The sequence below is a fragment of the Anastrepha obliqua genome, chromosome 2, assembly GCF_027943255.1.
Source record: "Anastrepha obliqua isolate idAnaObli1 chromosome 2, idAnaObli1_1.0, whole genome shotgun sequence".
Taxonomy (NCBI): Eukaryota; Metazoa; Arthropoda; class Insecta; order Diptera; family Tephritidae; genus Anastrepha; species Anastrepha obliqua.
Genome location: NC_072893.1, coordinates 82,665,673 through 82,689,099, shown reverse-complemented (window position 1 = coordinate 82,689,099; position 23,427 = coordinate 82,665,673). Strand labels below are relative to the sequence as shown.

The 23,427-nt window shown below is 34.3% G+C and overlaps 1 pseudogene; it reads left to right on the top strand.

Annotated features, from left to right (window-relative positions):
• The first annotated feature begins 3,339 nt into the window (after nucleotides 1-3,339).
• LOC129239904 (U2 spliceosomal RNA) lies at nucleotides 3,340-3,525 on the top strand (annotated as a pseudogene).
• Nucleotides 3,526-23,427: the final 19,902 nt, after the last annotated feature.

Below are 23,427 nucleotides of genomic sequence, written 5' to 3'. Positions count from 1 at the left end.
TCAATAAGTCAATCAATTATTTATTCGCCGTTGCTGTTTACAATGTCTTCCCTTCTCTCGACTAATTTGTTGATGCCGTGCTGCCAAAACTCGCCGGATCTGGTTTCGAAAAAGTTGTTGAGCCAGTTTTTAAGGACCCCTTTGTTATCGAAGGTTATGCCCTTCATATGGTTCGACAAAGAGCGAAAAAGTTGGTAATCGGTCAGTGCATGGTCCCGAAAATACGATGGATGCGGGAATACCTCCCACTCGAGCTCTTGAAGTGCGGCTTTGACAACTTGTCCACCATGGAGCCGGGCGTTGTCGTGAAGGAGTATTGTGTGACCATGTCGGTCAGGTCTTTTCGGTCAATGTGGAGCTTCTTATTGACCGTGGCATTTTTTTCGAGCATTTCCGGGTGCACCATGCCCTCCCAGTCCAACCAAACATGTATCGTGATCTTCTTTGGTTGAAGATCGTGCTTGACTCTGGGCTTTGGCGTATCTCCTGTAGCTACTCACTCCTTTCTTTGGTTTGTGTTAATGCACCTTTGGTCGTCTACAGTGACAATTCGGTACAAAAAGCGCTGTTTATGACCCACGGTAGGCAAGGCGCATCGATAGGTTGCACAAAAATGTCGACAAAACCTGCAAGCTGGGTTGTATTTGTTGATGATTATAGGTGCAAAATCCGTTGGAATTGAGTTATTCATATTTTTATATTTCATGTTGGGACAATTTCAATCAATATCAAAAGTATAATCTCGTTTGAATTTGTATTATGCAAGAGAATAATAAAGAATCTTACGTAAGTTTTTAGCCGATTTTAATCGTTTCCAAGGTACCCCACGTGGAGGGTACTTACTTTGTACCTTTTTTTTCTATTTTTTTTATGTTTTTTCAGTTTTTTTTGTTTTTTTCCAGATTTTTTGTTTTTTTAGATTTTTTTTATTTTTTTATTTTTAGATATAGTCTAAGATCCGGCCATAGAATGACCTTCACCCATCACGTTACGGGATGAAGCATATTTTTTTATAACATTTAATATGTCACAAAATATATTTCGCAAAGGTTGCCTAGAAATTCCTGTGCAAAGTATAATTAATTAATAATTAAAAAATTAATTTTTTTTAAACTTTGCACCTATTCCATTACGTATTAAAATGTATACTAGTCGTAAGTATGTAACTTGTGTAACATGCAGCCACCGGGTTGCCTTATTTTTTCTTGTGCAGGTATAAGGTAGCCAGGTGTATACAGGTAAGTCGCAGTAGTAATTTGCACCCATCGAGTTACGCAATGAAATTTATGTCAAATTAAAGTTAATTTTATTTCAAATTTTATGGTATAGGGTTGACTGCGGAAATCTTGTGCAAAGTTCCGGTTGTCGATTTTTAAAAATCTAAATTTTCGTGTGACTGTGTATGCGATAAATTCGCGTGTTTCGAATTAGAACGAGTGCACATGCTCTTTTTACGTGAATTTGAGAAAGATAGGGACGAGCTATAGTATATGCATTATTTCAGAGCAACTGACAATGTTTTATTCAATTAACTGATAAATAATTAAATGAGATTAACTGCGCGATAAATGAGTAAATAAATAAGTAAATAAATAAAAAGATGATTTGTATACATATATTTATATATGTATTATTGTATATAATTAATATATATATCTATATCATAAGTTTTATAAACAAATAAATAATATTAAGTATACTTATCTTCAAAATTTTCATGTTGTATTAGGAAATGAAATGAAATTAATAATAATCTTATATCAGGAGACGGAATTAAAGAAGAATATGATTGCTTCCTCCAAATGCTCCAGGATAATATGAATCTTTAGTGTTTGAGAAATTTCAGTACTTTTTAAGGCTTCACGGAGTTCTTTTAAATTTTTGTTAAAGTCAGTAAGATCAGCTTTTTTGGCAGCAAAGCACTTTTGAACAATTTTATTCATAGCTTTAAATGCAGCAATATAAGGCTGTAAACTAAATGGTCCTGCAAGCTCGTAAATTTCAGGATCCTGCAATTTATCGGCCTCTTTAAGTAATTTTCGACATTGATTGCTTTCAAACATATCTCCTTGATAGCTCGTATGAGATAAACCTAATTTATTCTGCCACAATAACGCTCTATATTTTCCAATTTCCTCAATTTTAACAATACCCTCCCAGAAAAGATGGTTGACAAACCCTTGTAATAGGTGTAGTTCAGTAGGAATGCACTTCTGAAGTACGTACAAGTTATCATCTTCAGTAGAGCCGTATTCAATGAATAAAGGGTGATTTACTGTACTGCGACATTCTTTAGACTTTTTTTTGTCATTACCCAAGCTCTTAAATTTAAAGTAGTCATCTTTTAAATGCTTGTAGGTCTTTAAATCAAGATTTTTGTCATCACTGCTTATATAATTTTCCTCAATCATTTTATTATAACTTTTTAATTCATTTAATCTGTCGAAGCAATAAGGGCAAGGGTAGAAAGCCGTTGCAGTTTTCTGCCCATTGACCAATAGAACGAGCTTTAAATCTCCAACAAATTTAAATGGTATCTCATTGAGTTTCGTCAATTCAACCAAAATTTTAAAATTATCATAGGTCTCTTTAATCCGAGGCACTATGCCTAATAAAAGCAATTTAAATACACTAGTCAACTTACGTTTATTTGCCATACTTCCACCAGTAGAGTAAGTTGAAACATTTTTACTTTTATCCAAGTCATTTTCTTTCAAGTCGTCTTCTGGAATTGATATTGAAAGAGAAACTTTGAAGAAATCTTGTCCTCCATCTGCCATTACTTTTATTTTTGATTGTTCAATATGTTCAATGTTTCGATTTTCAAAGACAAAGTCTACGAGTTCTGATGCAGTAGCATACACAACTGGTCTCTGTTTAATACCATCTTGGGATGTTTCGAATTCGTAGAAACCTTCTTTATAAATGTGTTCCAGGATATTAGATTTTTCATACAAATGTTGATTGTAATTCTTGGGAACTGAGTTTCTACCAGCAGAACTACGAATGAAGTTAGCCAATTTTTGAAGTGAAAACTTCTTTAGAATCGTTGGGAGTGATTTGAGGAAAAGTGAAACGAAAAAAGCGACCAACTTGGCTACGAAGCGTTATATTATATGTTGATATAAAAGTAGCGACGAAATAAATAAAAATAACTTTTATTTTTTTTTGTGATTCGAACCGAGGATTTTGGATCGGAAGCTCACATTGCTAGTCGCTCGGCTACCACGCCATGCTGTCGTCGTTGGCCTAAAAGTTATCTAGTTACGAAGCGTTATATTATATGTTGATATAAATAATTTTTGTGAGCGTGTAATTCTCAAAAGTTTTATTAGGTTTATTATTTAAAATGTATTGACTAGGTAGTGTGGTTATCAGCTTAACATCTGATAGATCCTCCATCGGAGGACAGCAAATGTTAAACTAATTTTTGGAAATGCGCGGAGTGTTTTAGGGGCTTGCTCTCCACCTCTGCCACGGGTTGGCCCGGTATTGCAGTACCGCCGGGATTTCAGCCTTGAATAAATACAAGAAAAATATACTAATACATTTAGCTTTGGTGGGAAGAGACATACATTTTTATATGAATACAAGTAGACGAAAATGGAAGAAATTTGTAAGTCTGTTTCTTCGGTCCGTTTGGGTATTTTTTTTTGACAACGTCGAAACCAAAGCATTTGTATCATATTTTATCTATCATAAGCCACTCGTATCATTTGTTGAAATTGAAAACATTGAGGATGAATAATGATAAAATGAAGAAAATAAAATATGAACTTTATAGCAATGTTATAATGAACCTATAATTATCCCGCTCCTAATGCTGCTTTCGTCTTATTCTCTCTCAGTTTGTTTTACGGAAGGTTTCACTTCTATCAAGTCTAACCGTTAGACTGGTATTTTTTTTCATATCATTTGTAGACGATCCAGTATTAGCTTGGAAATTGTCTAATCTTTCGGCAGAAAATCTTAATTCTTATTTTTTTTTTTTATTAACAGTTACCCGAACCTTCGATCCCAGAGTATTTAACACGAGCTCATCTTTATCTTCGTTATCATTGTTGGATATTTTTTTTTTTCAAAATTTTAGTTATTATTTGGTTCTGCTGTTTCTCGGGTAACTTTTGTCCTATATTCAAAACATTCTTACGAGCATTAGAAGAAGAAGGACCTCTGCAATAATGTGATATGCCTTTACCTATTTGTTGAAAACAACTGTTACATAACTCAGTAGAGGTTCTCGGTTTAGTTGCCTTTGCCTCATTTTTAGAAAGTGAATCTTTTTGTTGCGAAGTATCATCAAAACACTTGTTTACGTCAATATTTGTAGAGAAATCCCTAATTTGACCTCTACCTTTTTTTGTTTTTTATGACTCGTAACTCGTGCTGTTAGACAGATGTAACAATTACAACCCATCGTTCTTGTTTCTTTTGATAATTTAAGATCCTCGTAATTGGGCATAGTTGGACAAGGTCTTTTGAAAATATCATTTCCATATTCATTTATAGTTAGTCGGCAAGAGCTACATTAACTTTTTGGGAATTTACTATTATAAATATTAAATTCACCATTAATGTGCTTTTTTATAACTTCAATATGTTTTTCAGATAGCAAGAAATGATGGGAAGATTTATTTTGGAAAATAATTTCTACTTTTGTGCGATTTTCTTCATGACCGCATTTATAAAGCGGATGCTGACTATTCACTAGACTATTCAGCTGACTATTCATTATTAATTAATCTTCTCATATAAGAATTTCCAAAACTAGAAAATACATTTGCCAGAAAACACTAATATTAATAGTTTAAACTGTACTTTTTTATTGCGGGAAGCACTCGACTGCCCGCTGCCACCTAGCGGCATTTATCGTAACTATTATATATAATATAGCTAGATAATATTGATATACGTATTATATACCATGTATTGAGTATACAACACTTTTACATATCTATTTAGAAAATAACCTTTGATATTTATTCCAAATTGTCCCAACCTGAAATATAAAAATATGAATAACTTTTGAAAAGGAGCAGGTAGGATTTCAATTCCAACGGATTTTGCACCTATAATTATCAAAAAATACAACCGAGCTTGCAGTTTTTGTCGATATTTTTGTGCAACCTATCGATGCTTCCTGCCTACCGTGGACCGCATGCTGTTCAATGGCGGGCGAGATTGTGGGAAGCAATTTGAAGGCGATTTTCTTTGTATTTTTCGTTGAGCTCGTGAGGCACCCAGGCTCCAAATTTTTCGGTAAATCCCAATCAATGAAGGTGACTGAGAATCGTTTTATTATCGTAGCTCATTTTTTTGCCAACTGACGACTGGTTTGGCAACCGTTCTCCTTTAAAAGTGACTTGAGACGTCCTGCTCCGATTTCAGAATGCTGCTGCTTTTGCTGCGGAGCGTGTCATCGCCGTCAAAGTCGCTATTTTTGAACTTTGCAAACCATTTTCGTACTGTTAGACCTTCTCCATATACGTCGCAAATATCCTGTGCTGCTCCGGCAGCATTTTGACCTCGATGAAAAGCAAAGGAGAGCAGATGTCGAAAATGTGGTTTTTTGCCACTTGGGTATTTCATTTCTAAACCTAAAACTACAATAATTAAATATTTTAATATCTCATAAATACAAGTAACATAATTTTGTAGACCAGAAAGAGTTCTGTTGGATGAATACTTACTCTTTGCCAAAAAGCTGACAAATCGTTGTAAAATAAAAGAATATATAAAAACGCTATGAACTTATGTTTATCATCCTATGAAGCAAATGGGCTAAAAATTCCTGGGCCGAACACATAGATGTCACTAGTTTTATTGAATTCCTCTCATTTTCAGTTAGTACTAAGATAGTTGTTATAATTTCATGATATTCTATTCATTAGTTCCTGAGTTATCGTGCTAAAAGTGACGCTACTTTTTTATTTTCAAAACAATGGATCAAAAAGAATTTCGTGTTTTTTATATTTACACTGCTTTTTAATGGGGAAAAATACCGTTCAACCGAAGCAAAGGCTTGAAAAGTTTTATGGGGACTCCGCTCCATCAGAAGCAACAATAAAACGATGATTTGCTGACTTCAAACGTGGTCGTAGGGACACCGGTGATGTGCAACGTCCACTGCGTCCAAATGAGGTGGTAACACCAGAAAACATCAAAAAAACCTTAAAATCCGTGTGAATGATAGAAAGATGATGTTGAGAGAGTTAGCTAACATCATAAAGATATCAAAAGAATGTGTCGGCTTTATATCGCATGAGCTTTTGACTATGAGAAAGCTCTGTTGAAAGTGGGTGCCGCATTTGCTCACTTTCAAGATAGTGAAGATAATTGAACTTCGAATTGCTTGGCTGTTCACAGATCTTAAAATAATGCTCGCTGGCAAGAAATTTCGCTCGAACGAATAGGTTATAGCTGAAACTGAGGCCTACTTTGAGGCAAAAGATAGATCGCTCTACAAAAGTGGTATTGAAATGTTAGAGCGGCGCTGGAATGATTACATTGTTCTTGATTGAAACCTTTCTTTAGATACTGAAATAATAGTACATAAGTATGGCAATTATTGCGGCGGCTGCCGTAGCCGGATTGGTTTGTGCGTGATTACCATTCGGAATTCACAGAGAAAACGTTGGTTCGAATCTCGGTGAAACACCAAACTTAAGAAAAACATTTTTCTAATAGTGGTCGCCCCTCGGCAGGCAATGGCAAACCTCCGAGTATATTTCTGCCATGAAAAAGCTCCTCATAAAAATATCTGCCGTTCGGAGTCGGCTTAAAACTGTAGGTCCCTCCATTTGTGGAACAACATCAAGACGCACACCACATGTTCCGCATTATGGAGGAACAAATCATGGGCTATTTATCAAGACAAAGCGCTGGCTCATTCTACAAGTATTTGACCTGTCACGGAACTTCTAGCCAAGTGCAGCATTCCATTATGTCTAATACTCCGCCTTATCCTCGGATCAGGCTCCGAACAACTTCTGTCTGTTTATTTCCACATTGAAGTAGTGAAAGAGAAAGCGGCACGAGTTCTAAAGAAGCTGACAGAAAACTTCCAACACTGTTGCGAGCAATGAACGATTCGCAAGGAACGTTGCAAAGATAAAAGAGGAATACATGTAGATATATGAGCATTATAATAAGAGCAGTAAATATAATATTTACATATATGAAATGGAAGTAGAATGTTTTCCACCTCAGCCTCCTTATTTAATACGCACATCTCGCATATGCTTGTTCAATCGTTTATTTCTATTTACCCGCTATCATCAATCATGTCTTTGAGTCTCACTTCCTTGAATCCTCATCAGTGACAGTTTAACCCACAAAAATACGAACTCTTTTAAACTGTCAATGGTATTTCCACCGACCGCCATCAGCGTTCCAATACAATTGAAGAAACATCTAATGTTTCACGCACGCAATCAAGGAAATGTTCACAGCCACCAGGGACAAATGAGCGCTGATTGTTGCTTGGGGTCAACTGTGGGCTTTCTTACTTTATTAGTGCATATCTACCTCAGCTTTTTGCTTGCTTTTGACAAATGATTCTAATGAATGTCTTCATGTGTTTTGCCGTCATTTGTCGTTGTCGATTGTGTATAAAAGTTTGGGGCGTGCCAATGTCAGCTAGGGCTCTCGCCGCACCTCGTCTTGGCATCTCTTATGTTTTTATCTTTTAACATAGTCGCCTTAAGAATTCGGTCTTTATGTTAACATTATTAGTGTTAGGTACTTTTGGTATCCAGGTAAGGGCTACTTGACAATGTGTGAGTGCTTGTATTGGCGTATTTAGTTAATTAGGCTTTTGCTGTGTGTCAATTGGTGATTACTTTTCGTTAACTATGAATGGGTGCTTTACGGGTTGCCTTTCTGATCATTTCCAGTGCTATTTGTATGTATGTTTGCATGCATGGATTGCTGTGTATCAAGTTTTGGAAGATTCAGTACGAAAGAAGTTTCTTAAAGGTATACCATTATAAAATAATTCGGAAAATTATTGCGAATGTAATGTAATCTTTCTTCATCTTATTTATATGTACGTATAGAAAAGGCCGTGTATGTCTGTTGGTATGCACTTTTTATAGGCTTGAAAACTACTGAACCGATTGGCCTCAAATCATAGGGTATGTTTGTAATGTTGTCTATTGTGCATAGGGCAATACAAAAATTCAATAAACGACTCTGGCGTTTAGATATTTTTTAAAGACTTAATTACATTGCGATTTGTTTTAAATTCAGAACTATATACATATATTAGCCTCGGGTTTTTACATAAAATTAGTCTGACAGGTGTCTATGGAATCAAATTAAGAACGTTTATTAGCTATAGAAACTGGGTGCAATCAAAGTCGAGAAACACATGCATACGAGTACTTATAATATTTAAACATTTGATTTATAGAGAGATTTGATTTATAGTAAAAAACCGATATGTGTAAGTATAAATATAATTGGGGCTTATATTTTTCTTAGGTGTTTGGCCGAGCTCCTGAACATACTTTAAATTCTATTCCTATTTTGCTTAATTGTATTTAATTTAATTTTAATATATTTTACTTTGTTTTTGGTTTTTAAATTAGCTTATTATTATTTTACTGAATTTTTTTTTTAAGTTTTTAATTTTATTATTACTTTTTAATTTTTTTTTATTTAATTTTATTTTTATGTTGTTATTTTATTTTATTTCATTTCTTTGTAAAGGGTTTTTCAATAAGGGCGGGTAGATGTTGAAATGGAATAAAATGGCGTTTGCTGTGTGGAACGTAGCGCCGTCCTGCTGGAACCACATGTCGTCTATGGTTCAATATGGGCTATAAGAAATTGGAAGGGCCACCACGTTTACCGAAAAATGGGCGCAATGCGCGCAACGTTTGCGTTAATGAACACTCAGTTTGATAATAAAGTTTTATCATTTGAACGTGCTGTTCAATCGTGTAACTTGCCACGATGATTTGACATAAACAACTGAATAATAAACAAAAGATTTGACACATGTCACCAAAACAAAATGGCTGCCACAGGGCGCCAAAATCGACCCGCGCCAATTGAAAACCCCTTTATATTGTTCTTTGTTTTAGTTTCTTTTATTTTATTCTGTTATTTTTTTTTTTTGTTTTGTTGTTTTCTTATTTTGTTTTTGTTTATTTCATTTTATACAATTGTTTCAATTTATTATTCTTTTTTCGTTTTAATTTCTTTTATATTTTTATGTTTTTATTTTATTTAAATTTGTTATACTTTGCTTTGCTTTAGATTTCTACTTTTTTATTACTATTTTGCTTTGTTTTTTATTTAACTCAATTTTATTTTATCATCATTTATTTTATTTTATTGAGTTTCAACTTTCTTTGTTTGAATTACTTTTAATTTTTTTTATTTATTTGATTTAATTCTGTGTGAGCCCTAAATCTATTTATTATACTTTCTAATTGTTTTTCATTTCGTTTTATATTGTAATCATTTCATTTCATTTTCTTAAATTTAATTTGTCGTTGTTTTAATTTCTTTCAATTAACTTAATTTTATTTTATTATGATTTATTTTATATTATTACATTTGATTTTCTTTCTTTAAATTTCTTTTATTTAATTTGTTAAATTTAATTGGGTTTTGGTTTCTAATTTTTTTATTACTCTTTTTAATTTTTTCTATTTCATTTCATAATTTACCTTTCATCGTTTTATTATATTTATTTTATTTTTCTCTATTTTTCGTTGGTTTAATTCCTTTTTTATTTTTTGTTTGTTTTGTTATATTATTTGTTTAATTTTATTAAATTTGTTAAATTTTGATTTCCATTAGATTTATAATATTTTGATTATTTTTTCCTTTGTTGTCTTATACTTAATTTAATTTTATTTTATTATTATTTATTTAAATTTTCTTTGTTTTAGTTCCTCTTTAATATTTTTACTTATTTAATTTAGTTTAATTTAAGTTTTTTACATTTTATTTGGTTTTAGGCTTTAATTTGTTACTAAATTTTAATTTTTTTTTTTAATATTTAATTTCATTTGATTTTATTACCATTTGCTTTTTTTATTTTTTTATTTTATTTAATTTTATTATATTTTGTTTTAATTTCTTTAAAATATTTTTATTTATTTCATTCAATTTTTTATCATTAATTTTTTTTTAGGTTTTTAATTTTTTATTACTCCTTTATTTTTTTCATATCATTTTATTATATTTTATTTTTCTTATTTTTTAACCCACTCTATTTAATTATTATATTTTGTTTTGTTTAAGATTTTTTTTTTTTTTCTTATTTCTTTTTATTTTTTATTTCATTTTATGTTTCTTTTGTTATAATTTCTTTTTAAGTTTAATTTGATTTATTCAATTTAGTTATATTTTGTTTTGTCTTAGGTTTTCGGTTTTCTTATTTTTTTATTTGAGCTTAATCCATCTCGGCTATTGCCGGAGATTACACATCCCGGATAAAATTTTCAAGGGATTGTGCTCTGGTGAAGCGTAGTCCAAGTTCTACGCCCATGCGATTGCTATTGTCTATATATTTAAAAATCTACGAACTATTGCACATGTATCCAGTATGGTCGACTTCTGCATGTCTTCGAAAAGGTGTTGGCAGTCATAGTTCTTCAAGTTTTTTATTAAATGCTTAGGCACTAATCCAGTGGACGATATAATTATTGGGATTATATTCACTTCCCTCGCTTTGTACATCTGTTTCAGTTCTATGGCCAAAGCTGCATACTTCGATACTTTGGTGAAGTATGTGCTTTGGATGTTGCGATTAAGGGGCACCGCTATATCGATTACTTCGATTGTTTTATTTATCTTGTCGAACAAAATAATGTCAGGTTTGTTGGCAGCTGCGGTTTGATCTGTGGAAATTAATCTGCCCAGTACAGTTTAAAATTTGCATTTTCCAATATTGCCTTTGGTTCATATTTAAAACACAAGACTTCTTCTTGTAAGAGACCATGTTTTATCGCAAGTTGTTGGTGGAGGATCTTTGCTATATTGTTATGTCTCATGGCATATTCACAGGGGGGAAGTACGCTACATCCAGCAATTACTTCCGTTTTGAGTATAAAGCCATTTTGTTTAAGTGTGAGAAGCCTGCTAAGTGGATTGAGACCAATGAAGAACCATAGGAGGCTTAAGGCATCCTCTTGGAATATACCGCGTTTGATTGAAATCTGCTTTGAAAGAGTTCCATTTAGAACCAATTTTGTATTCCACTTGCTCATTATGCGGCCCAAAAGGGCAACAGTGCCAGCATCGATTTTGTATATTCTTAATATCTCTTATAGGTAGTCATGCGGCATTGAATTTTATTTTATTTTATTTTATTTTATTTTATTTTATTTTATTTTATTATTTATTATATTTCATGGTTGGCATTAGTATTTTTTATTTGTTATTTTTTGTTCTTTTGAAGTTCATTATATTTTATTTTCATTAACTTTATTTTTAATTTCATTTCATTATATGTATTTAATTCTGTGTTATTCTGTTTTGCTTTATTTTTTCGTTTTTCAGTTTATTTCAGCTTTTTTATTTTGTTTTATTTGTTGTCATTTCATTTTATTTTGTTTTATTTTAGGCTCGTAGTTTATTTATTATTATTATCATTGCATTGAGTTTTATAACCTTTTCTTATATTATATTTTGTTTTGCTTTATTCTATTATAATTAACTTTACCTGAGTTTACTTATATTGCATAATTTTTCTATCACTCTCAATTTTGTATTTTTGTATATTTCTTTAACATTTTTGTATATGATTTTTTTTTCAGCGGTTTTTGTAAGAAACCAGTAGCGGGACTACCCTTTACAGTACATAGCATACCGCAAAGGTATCAAACAATCACACAGTTAAGGGGGGGGTAGGGTCACAAAATCGAAATTTTTTTTCTTCACTCATCTTATAGTAAATCATTTCAAGAATGTTGTGTCAAAATTTTAAGTGGATCGGAGCAGAACTCTCAAAGTTATAGCCTTTGTAGGCACTCTACCTCGAATGCGGAGCATCGATAATTTCTCAGAGTCATTTTTTCAAACGCGTTTTTCCCGAAACGACTTCTTAAAAGTCGGTGCCAATCACAACTCCGAAACTATTCAACCGATTCTTTTCAAATTTGGCACACGTTTTCTAAATCAAAAATACCTCCCCCCTACACTGTTTTTTTTTTATTTTTTGTTTTTTAAGGTTGTTTTTCACTTACAAATATGGCGAAATTTTTCGCCAAAAATGCTCGTTTTACGTTTTTTTGCCACCAAAACTACAAAAATGAAAAAAAAAATTTTTATTAATGTAGGGGGGAGCATTACGTCATACTTTAACTGAAAAATTCGACTTTTTTAGTTTCAGATGATTCTACGACGAATGCCGATTGGCACCGCAGAGCACCTCTCGAAAAACATATCTCCAAAAAAACTCTGTCATGGGCTTATTTGTCAATATTTTATTACTAATATTTTTTAAAAACTTATTGAAAAGATGTACAATAACATGTAACTGATTTTATTAAAGTATCTTAAGCCATATTTCTGTAAAAAATTCACAAAAAAAGTGTTTTTTTTTTTAGCGCTAAACCCTACCTCCCCCTTAAGCTAACAGCATTTCTAGCGCTGCTAGACCAAGTCCAAGTAGTGTAATAAATCTGTGGTGTGTATTTTGTTTTTACAATCTTAAGAGCTTCATAAATTCGTTCGCACTTCATATTCATAATTGTTATGCTTCCAATTAAGCATAAAAAAAACGACCGAAACTAACCAAAAAATATGCAACCTATGACTAATCTCATACTACTCGTGCTACTAACACATGCACATATACATGTTTTTACATCATGTTTGTATGCATCTGATATGTAAATTTTGTTGTGGCATCCCTGTCAAAAATATATCGCGGTAGGGCTCCACATGCTTGCGAACAGCGTGCCAAGCGTCTGGTTTCGATCGCGACATGAACATTAAGCACGCACAGAGAAGTATTGTTTTATGGACATTTGTGGCGTAAACGTGAACATGACGTGTCAACACTTGCAACAAATATACCTCAATATGTGTAGGTATGTATGTAAGCATATAAAGTCTAAAGCAAGCTGACATGAATAGGAAGTAAATAAGCTGGGATTTTTGCTAAACAAACTTTTTATACCCTACGCATAGATTTATAAGTTATTAGAAATTGCTTGAGAAAAACATTTGCAGAGATTGTGGCTCAGTAAAACCGCTTTCATAACAATACTACAACTAGAAAGAAAAAGACGACCAGGAATGTAAGTACCGGGATCATGAGCAGACTAAATATTGGCAATGCATGCCTTTTTGGGCTGATTATGTAATTGAAAAGCAAATCACCCTTGGCCTAAAAAAAACACATTGTACAAGTCTCTGCTCAAGTCCATCCCGAACCTGAATAGCTCATGTTAATCAAATATGAGAAACCAGTAGAGAAATGCTACATTGCATATTATCAGCATAGCTTGGTGGCACTCGCCATTCAACGTAACGACAGCTCCTCCCTCATTTCGAAAGAAGGAAGAACCGATGATACCGCCAGTATTCTAGGAACATCATGAACAGATTTCGTTTCTTTTTAACTAAATTTTCACAGTTGGGAACAATTGTTCCGGAGCTAGAAAACATCCGATACTTATGTTGAACTAATAAAACCGAATGAGAATATCACCGCAGGCGACCTGTATCCTACACAATTAGCATCTTACCTCATCCGTTGAACTTTCCCGACGATGCTCTTCCTAACCATCATTTATTTCAATAAATGTCATTTAATTTGACTGATTTGACTGAAAGGTACTTAAAGTAAACAAAACCATAACTCTGCAGTTCTCTGGCCATTGAAATTAGTCATACTTGCAAAATATTATACATTTTGATTTAATCTTCGACTTTCCTTCCGGATGAACCCTAAATGAGTCATACACGAGTGCATAAATCAACATGAAACTATTGAATATGAAAGTGTGTTTATATGTGTGTGTGTTGTTGCACCCTTCACTGCACCCTTTAAAAAATAAAATGAAAACAAATAAGGCACACCTGAACTCGATTCGGACCGAACTTTTTAAGCTCGCGCACGTTTTAGTAAAATCGAATATGCGGTGACTGTTAAATTTTGGTATCAAAGAAACTCTCATATATTGTCATAAGTCATACGCTTGTCAAAGGGACGAATGAAATTTCAGTTATAAAATGGGAGTGTTATTTAATCTGATCTCGATCGGATCTAAGTGAGGTGGGGAGGAACACACGCACAAAGTTTAGGCATTATCGAGATACAGCCATTTACCTAAATTTCATTTAGTCCATTATTTTTTGTTTGTTTTCATAATTTATAATTATAATACGAGCTTCAACAACAGACGAAGAAATTGATGAAGTGAAGAAAATGGGATTGGTATTGGCCAATCGTCGAATCACTGTTATGACGTGAAAACCAAAGCTGAATCATCTCAATGGAAGCTGCCGCATGAGCCAAGACAGAAAAAAGCGCGCCAAGTTCGGTCGAATGTAAAAGTTTTGCTTACCGTTTTCTTCCATTGCAGGGGCGTTGTGCATCATGAGTTCTTGCCACAGGGTAAAACGATCAATAAGGAATATTACCTGCAAGTTATGCGCAATTTGCGTGAAGCAGTCCGCCAGAAACACTCGGATTTGGGGAAGAACAAAAATTGTCTCTTGAATCACGATAACGCCCTTGCTCACCCATCGTTGCTTGTGCACGACTTTTTGACCGAAAACAACGCACTAATGATGCCATAGCCACCGTATTCCCCAAATCTGGCCCGCTGTGACTTTTTCTTTTCTTTTCCGAAACTGAAGAGGCCCGTGAAAGGACAACGCTACGCCACAATTGACGAGATAAAGACGGCATCGAAGGAGGAGCTGAACAGGATAAAAAAATGATTTTTTGAAGTGCTCCGAAGATTGGAAAAAACGTTGGCAGAAGTGCATAATATCTAGTGGGGATTACTTTGAAGGGGACCAAATATATAGATATTAATGAATAAATAAATAATTTTTGAAAAAACACAAAATTCGCAACACTTTTTGAACACACTTCGTATATTTGAGTAGTTTACATGTAATAGAGATATGAATATTTTTGAAAATTACCGCTGTGCTGGAGATTGGCGTGGTTATAGACCGATTTTCTTCACAAAAACTGTTAATAACAGAGTATCATTCAGGTTAGATATTCCTATTTAGTAGCGCAATTTTTTTTTCTCAGAAATTATGAAAAGCACCCTGAAAAATTGCACTAAGAGAACTTATTTTTGAGGCAATCAATGATGTCGTAGCATGATTTCTGAATAATAGAAAATTAGTATTTTTCTTATAATAAAACTTTGTGCAACCAATTTTTTTCGTGCGGAACTAATAGTTTTCGTAAAAAAAGAGGCAGCTCTTTCAAATTTCAAGTTCTCAATAGCGAATATAGAGATCTTCGATTCAGCAAGCGTTAGAACATGACGAATATATGAATCACCTCGTATAGAATTATATTTGCTTGGGGGCACTTGATGAGTATTGGTAAGATCGCGTTCATACAGGGAAGCATTTGTTGCTTCAACTCGTTACTTGTGATGCTCGCGCTCTGTCAGTGTTGTCGTTTGGGAAATTATTGACAAAATTAGGCAGCGTTAAACGATTAGGTCAGTCTCTTCCCTTATTTCCAAACTAATCGTCTCAACATACATACATACATACATAGAAAAGTTAGAAACTATTGAGTTTATGAGTTTAAATAGCTACCCATGCAAAAGCCCACATGGACAACAAATCGATGATACCACGCAGAGAAAAACAAAGACGAAAAAACAGACCGAAGGGGGAAAAGAAAGAGTGAGCTTTGGATTAGCGAAGGATGTCGACCGAACTATGCTTACTTACATATGCGTTAACCGTTTGAAAATTACTTATACTAATGAAATTCAAAGGTGTGGGATATCTAAACCTGCTATATCCGCAAGTGTAGCAAAAAAAATTATGTAACTACGATGGCCACAACACCATGAAAATCAAAGAACACGAGTAGCATGACTTTCACTTTTGACCGACTTTGACGTGGGTTTTTGGGTTTCGGCTCATGTGGACAGCGCCATTCAGACGCCTGTTCACTGTTGACTCGTTTGAATGTCAAACTCATGTACCAACATCTCATCACCTGTTATGATGCGCTGGATAAAGGTTGGGTCCGAATTCCCTAGCTCAAGCATGTCTTCAGCCACCTTCTTCCGATGAATTTTTAGAAATAAATTCAATTCTCTTGGAACGAGTACAGCAACCACGCGTCTCATGCCCAATTGATGGTATCAAATGTACCGATTTGATTCGTGAGACACGCTAAGGTCACGAGCTACCTCCGTCAAACTTAAATGATGGTTTTCCAGCACCATTTCCATGACTCTGTCTACGTTTTCTTTCGTTGAAGACATTGATGGGCGACCAGATCGGAGTAAATCATGCACGACTTCTTGGCCCTCTGCAAAAATCTTATACCACTCGTAGATCCGTGTTTTTGATAAAACACACTTGCCATAAACTCACATTCGGCATACGAAATCCGATTCAAAACACAAAATTTAAGACAAATTCTTTGTTCGATATTTTTATCCATAGTGAAAATCGCAGAGCACACCTGCAGTTGACTGATATAATTAAATGCGAAAAACAAGCTAATTGACAGATCACGCTCAAACTTTGTGACACTATAGAGGACAGTTCTACCAACATTCCATAGATAAGCTAAAACAAATACCAAAAAGGGGTTGTAGGTTTTTCTCGAAGCGAAAAAAATAGTACTTTCCTCTAGAAAGAGAGGCTTTAAATTGCCATAAACCATAAAAAATGGTTGGTTGTTTTTAGGAGGTTTTTTCGTCTCTAAAGTCTCATACTTTTAAGTTACCTAGTGTGTCGAAACTCTTTGAGAGTTATTGCGTCTATACTGATTTCTCTAAAGCTTTTGATAAAGTTTCGCATTCTTTACTATTTTTAGTTTCCTTATACGGACTTTCTTTTTGTGTTTCTAAATTATATTAAGTAATAATAGTATAAAAGAAATTGCGTTGTAACAATTTAATACATTTCTTCTGAGCCTATCTTCGCCTTTTCTGGTGCTCCTCAATGGAGCATACTATGACCGCTATCATTTGTTTTTCTACATATAAATGGCGTAAGAAGTTTTTTGCATTTCGCGAATTTTATTATCTATGCTGATAATGTAAAAGTATTTTCCATAATTTCGAAACCAGATAACATTGACGCCTTAGAACTATGGTGTGTTAGTTGTCGGTTTTCCTTAACCCTGCGTTGAACAACTTTTTCAAAATCTTTGGTTGGGTCGGGGTCTGGCATTTTTTCGTCCTATTCGAGGATCCATTTTAAAAGGTTATTTCCATAAACCGATAAAAGCTTAATTTTAGGAAGGTACCTGGAAGGTCAAGTCGTTAGATTAATAGAAATATGTTAAATTCACATCTAAAGTTGAAAAAGTCTGGCTAGGAAAGTCAAGAAGTTAATTCCGAAATCCCGAGATTCACATTTTCTGCTCATATTAGTTATTAATATTCTCATAAAAAAAGTAATTCCCAAAGTGGATCCCGGAATGAGTCCCGAAATCCGGGATACAGATTTTTCACTTATATTGGCATTCCTAGTACATACATGAACACAATAAACCACCCGGGTTATTACGTGAAAGTGAGCTTGAATTTATAATTTTTTATAATTGAAAATGATTTTAAAAATACTTTAGAGAATTTTTTATTTTATTCACTGCCATTGTCGGCGATTGTTGGTGGGCCGGTCTGTTGGAATATTAAGTAAGTGGTTTTTAAGTGGCACTAAAAAAATATATTAACGGAAGTAATTACAATTGTAGTTCTAACGCCCCGGCAGGAGCGGCTTTCTTACGAGGGCGCATATGTTTGCGCATATGCTTGTACCCGTACGTATATGGCTTTGTGTAGCCAATATGCCAAAGGATAATATACGTATGAGCATATGGATATATGTGTATGTATACGAAGCTCATGCAAACAGATAATAGTCAAAACATTTATGTAGACTAGCCACTTCTTTTGAAAGTGGCATAACAGTTTAAAGAGCCATTAAAGCGTAGGATGAGCTTTCATTTGATGGGATTTTTTCTGCAGGCATACTCTGAAGTTTGAATTGCAAAGCAAAACGACTGAACTTGAAATTTTGTATGGTACTAAACACGGTATTAAAAAATAGTCCCTCATTTATTTCATTTCATTTCATTTATTGCATAGTCCCTCATTATAAAGGTTACTGGGTGTGCGCTGATATCGGAATTTCAAATATTTGATGAGTGTCTCCTATACACGACGAAGCCAGAACAAAAGCTAATTTTCCTTTGGCTTTTACAGGTGCCAATACGATTTTAGTGAGATTGATTTTTTCTGTCTCACTAAATGCAACCAAAGGTGCTATTTATCACACATAATATTATTGTCGACACTCTGACTGACTGCTACGCGTACGTTACACATATGTTCACAATTTTCTTTGGTGGAAGGTTAACTGTTCTCTATAGTGTCAGAGAGATTGAGCGTCATCTGTCAATTAGCTTGTTTTGGCATATAATTATAACAGTCAACCGCAGGTCCGATTTTCTCTATGGATAAAAATATCGAACTAAGAACTTGTCTTAAATTTTGGGGTTTGAACGGGATTTCGTGTGCTGAATTCTTGAAAATGTTGCAGAAAGCCTATGGCAAATGTGATTCATCAAAAACACGGATCTACGAGTGGTATAAGACTTTTGCAGAGGGCCGAGAAGTCGTGCATGATTTGCCCCGATCTGGTCGCCCATCAACGTCTTCAACGGAAGAAAACGTAGACAGAGTCATGGAAATGGTGATGGAAAACCATCACTTAAGTTTGAGGGAGGTAGCTCGTGACCTGAGCGTGTCTCACGAATCAAACCGGAACATTTGACACCATCAATTGAACTGTTCGACCCGTCCTAAGAGAGTTGAATTTCTTTCAAAAAGTTCATCGAAAGAAGGTGGCTGAAAACATGCTTGGGCAAGTGAATTCGGACCCAACGTTCATAACCGGTAATGAGACGTGAATATATTTTGACATGCAAACCAGTCAACAGTGATCAGGCATCTAAATGGCGCTATCCACATAAGCCGAAACCCAAAAAACCACATCAAAGTCGGTCAAAAGTGAAAGTCATGCTACTCGCTTTCTTTGATTATCATGGTGCTGTGCACTCGAAGTTCATTCCAAATTACTCTACGGTAAATATGGAGCATTATTAGGAAGTTATACGACGTGTGAGAGATAATGTACGAGAAAACGTCCCAATTTGTGGAAGGAAAACTCATGGATCTTGTACCATGATAGCGCACCGGATTTAGCCCTCTGTGACTTTTTTCTTAGCCCAAAACTTAAATTCAGATAAAAATGGCACTTTTCAGAAAATATAATTTTTTTATTCAAAGGCCGATTTGCAACTCAAGCTACACTAAGGTCCAAATTGAGCAGTCATGTCGGAGCCAGAGGCAGTTCGCCCTCAATTGTTGATTTACTTCAAACCTCTAATCGCAAAATCCGCATATTAACTACGTAAAATCAAGGCGTGTCAACAACACTTTATACATCGTTCAACAGCCGGCATGCAGCTAGAAGTATGTATACGACGATGATACGAATGCTACATCCTGATATTTAGAGTGAAAGAAAAAACAAAACTACTGATATGATTCTACTGATATCGCTTTGTAGGCATTCACCTTGCGCAAAACTGTGTTGAAATGACGCCTCCAGTTACGTTGTTTACTCTCTCAACTACGAACCCGAATTACCACCTTTACATGGACATATACAATATGTAATTTAACAGATCTGGATGTTGGAGCAACAGATTTCTCACCATCAGAGCGGAATATGAATAAAGACACTTTATTGGCTACAATTGGTTGCCACTCCGAGGGTCAAGTGATAAATATTTCAACAAGAACTTGGATTTTCAATAGGGTCAAATTCCAAAATTGATTGGGATTAATTTTTCGACATCCACATAGTAAAGCTTTAGCAATGGTTGCAATTAAATTTTGCTCGAAACTCACATTAAAATAATACAAATCTACCATAAAAAAGTGTACATTTCGTAAAATTGGTGATATTTTCAATCAACATAGTCTGTCCTTTAGATACGGCTATTAACTTGGTAAAAAAAATTCGGAGCCAACGGACTCGGCACATAATGAGCCAACACTAACGTGATTTCGACGAATTTGTGCAAGTAAAAACATCACAGCCTTTAGGCACTGCATTGAAGAGCATTCGAATTTATTGATTCCGCCAAGTGCTTATCAGTGGGCCTTTTCACAATAGTCACATGACGATTTTGGTATACAGTGACGCTTATAAGGTGCAGCTGGTGAAAGGATTGAAGCCGACGCCTATGCATTTCGCGCGTAGATTCAACTAACTCATTCAAGAACAACCCGTTGCTTCTTTTTAATCAGACAAAGCCATGCTTCAGCTGAAAATCCATGAGCCATTGATTGCTGCCATGAGACTTATTGCTGATATCACTGACATGTGGTTTCAAAATGACGGTGCAGCATGCGACACAACCACCAACATAATGAATTTATGGAGAATCATATAATTTTATTATTATGGATTATTTTTGCAGGACTGTTACTTAAATGTAGAGACTATGTGGGGCCAATCGAATCGATTGCAGACTTAAAATTCAAAATCCGTGAAGTGATAAACCAAATATCCCCGTCTTCTGCCAAAAGTGGTTCAACATTTTTCATTTATAATCGCCCAACATTACTCTCTCAAATACCTATAGTAAAAATTTGAATAATTTTCCTCTAAGTCCTTGGTTTTATTTTGTTTTGGAAAATAAAGTTCTAAATGGTTTTTCAATTGGCGCGGGTCGGTTTTGGCGCCCTGTGGCAGCCATTTTGTTTTGATGACATCTGTCAAATCTATTGTTTATTATTCAGTTGTTTATGCCAAATTATCATGGCAAGTTACACGATTGAACAGCACGTTCAAATGATAAAACTTTATTATCAAAATGAGTGTTTCACTTCCAATTTCTTATAGCCCATATTGAACCATATGAACCTAGACGACATGTGGTTCCAGCAGGACGGCGCTACGTGCCACACAGCAAACGCCATTTTATTTCATTTCAACATCTACCTGCCCTTATTGAAAAACCCTTAAGTTGAAAACTCCACATAATTTCCTTTTTGTAGCTTCCTTTTTTGTTTTAGTTTGACAACCGCTTTCGATATATTATTGGGATGAAAGGCGGTTCGATGCTTCTGGCTTTAAGCTGGTACACTTAAATCCTACACGATGTACAGAATCCAGAGGTGCAGTCAACTTCAAGCCATTAACAGGCCCTGAGCGATTTTCAAGGAATAAGCTGATTTGCGAACGTAACGGGATCATTGCGCCTTTATTATCCATAGTAACATAAGCGAAGACTGTTGATTTCTTTCGTTTATCACCTGCACAATCTCAGTCTTTTCATAAACAAACCGCCGTCAGGACCTATGTGACATCAACAAATCAGCTCGATTCTTCAAATTCGCTGTAAGCCGGTTAACGATCTGATGCTGGCCACAACTACTGAATTATTTTCACGATACTTAAATGCGGTTCGCTTTTGTCGGGAACTGTGGGTGTGTGAGGCTGTTCACGGTGCGGTGCCTGTTTCATTTCGACTTCGCCTCCGATGTGAAATACCCCACAAGCCCTCCATCTAAACTAAATAAAACTCGCAACATATTTTATTTTAGATTTGAAATTTGACTTTATTTGCTTGATTTTAAATGTATGCTTAGCTTTAAAGTTAATTTAGTTTAGTTTAGTTTACTTTCATATTTCATATTAATATTTAAATTAATAAATATGGATACTTAGCTCTAATATTTTACGAGCTTCCTGCCTCGTTTTTATCTACGAATCTATCGTTTTCTTTTTTTACATAAATTTTTAGCAATTCGCAAATTTCTACACTAAACAATGCCTTTGTATATTTCTGCAGAATTAGTGTAGAATATCGCTCACAGTGCTTCACATTCACTTCCTCGTTTGTTATCATTTGTAAGAGCATTAATATCTGTTATTTAGTTTTTTGTTTTTTCTATAAAATATACTATTTAATTTAATTTAATTCATCAAAGTGTATGTGTCTCTTATGACAGTATTTTTATGTATTAATATAATGTTTCCAAACGAATACTTTTTCATTTCAATTTCATTTCCAAGCTTTTATTTTATTTTATTTTATTTTTGTTTTTTGTTTTTTTATATCATTTTATAACTTAATTTGTTGAGTATTATTAAATCTAGAAAAAAATATTGTAAGCAAACATATTACATTATGGAAATATTTTACAAAGGGATTCAAGGAGATTTTATTTGTTATGTGTCTGCTTTTCATGCACTTCAATTTCGTCATAGCCCAAATTTTGTGTGTATGTATGAACATCTGTGTGCGCATGGGAAGGAGTAGACGTATTTTTTTCCACAGCTTCCCTACATATCTTTAAATTAGAAAAAAAGCTGTAAATCACAAGTTCCCTAAAATTTCTGGACTTGGGGCTAACTCCATATGCACCCTTTCATTCTTGAATGCGATTTTCGCAATCTAAGTAAAAAGCCCAGAAAGAAGTCTTGAATCAAGGTGAAATAAATTTTGAAATAAAATGAAATAATGCAAAATTTTCGAAAGGTTGGAAGTGATAATTTTGTACCAAAGAATTTTTCACTTTTTAATGCGTACTTTGATAAAAGAAAAAATGCGAGTACTGTAAAAAGAAATTTCTGCTTAATAAAATATCGATTTTGCTCGTATTTATTTATGATATTAGATTGAATGAATGAAGGACTATCTGAGAGACTGTGAAGACAACAAGGTGAACATGGAAACTCTGACTGGAATCAGATCGATTTCGTTTAAAAATTCCAAAGCTCACTTCTATTGGACCAAAGCGACTCAGAACTACTGAGACCAACAGTAATGGACGTAACCTAACGAGCACTACTCTTCATAATCCAACGGACTTATTTCTTCAGAATTTGCAGAAATTAGCATTAGACAGAATTAATTTAAAGCTGCTTGTTCGATTGTTCTACACTACGAATAAAGCGCTTAAAATTTCAAAATGAGTACTTATTCTAAGGTTCGGCTAGCCTAGGCATAATTCTGTTGGAAAGACTGACTGAATTCGCGGAAAAGTTAATGATTTAGGAGGAAATAAGGGACGGACTAATGAACATATTTCCCTCCTATGTATACAGAAGCTCATCTCTGAAACCGCTGAAAGAGCTCCTTAAAAGCGGTCGGCCCAACGTAACCTCTTTTGGTCAAACTTTTCGGAAACTTAAAGTATTTATTGT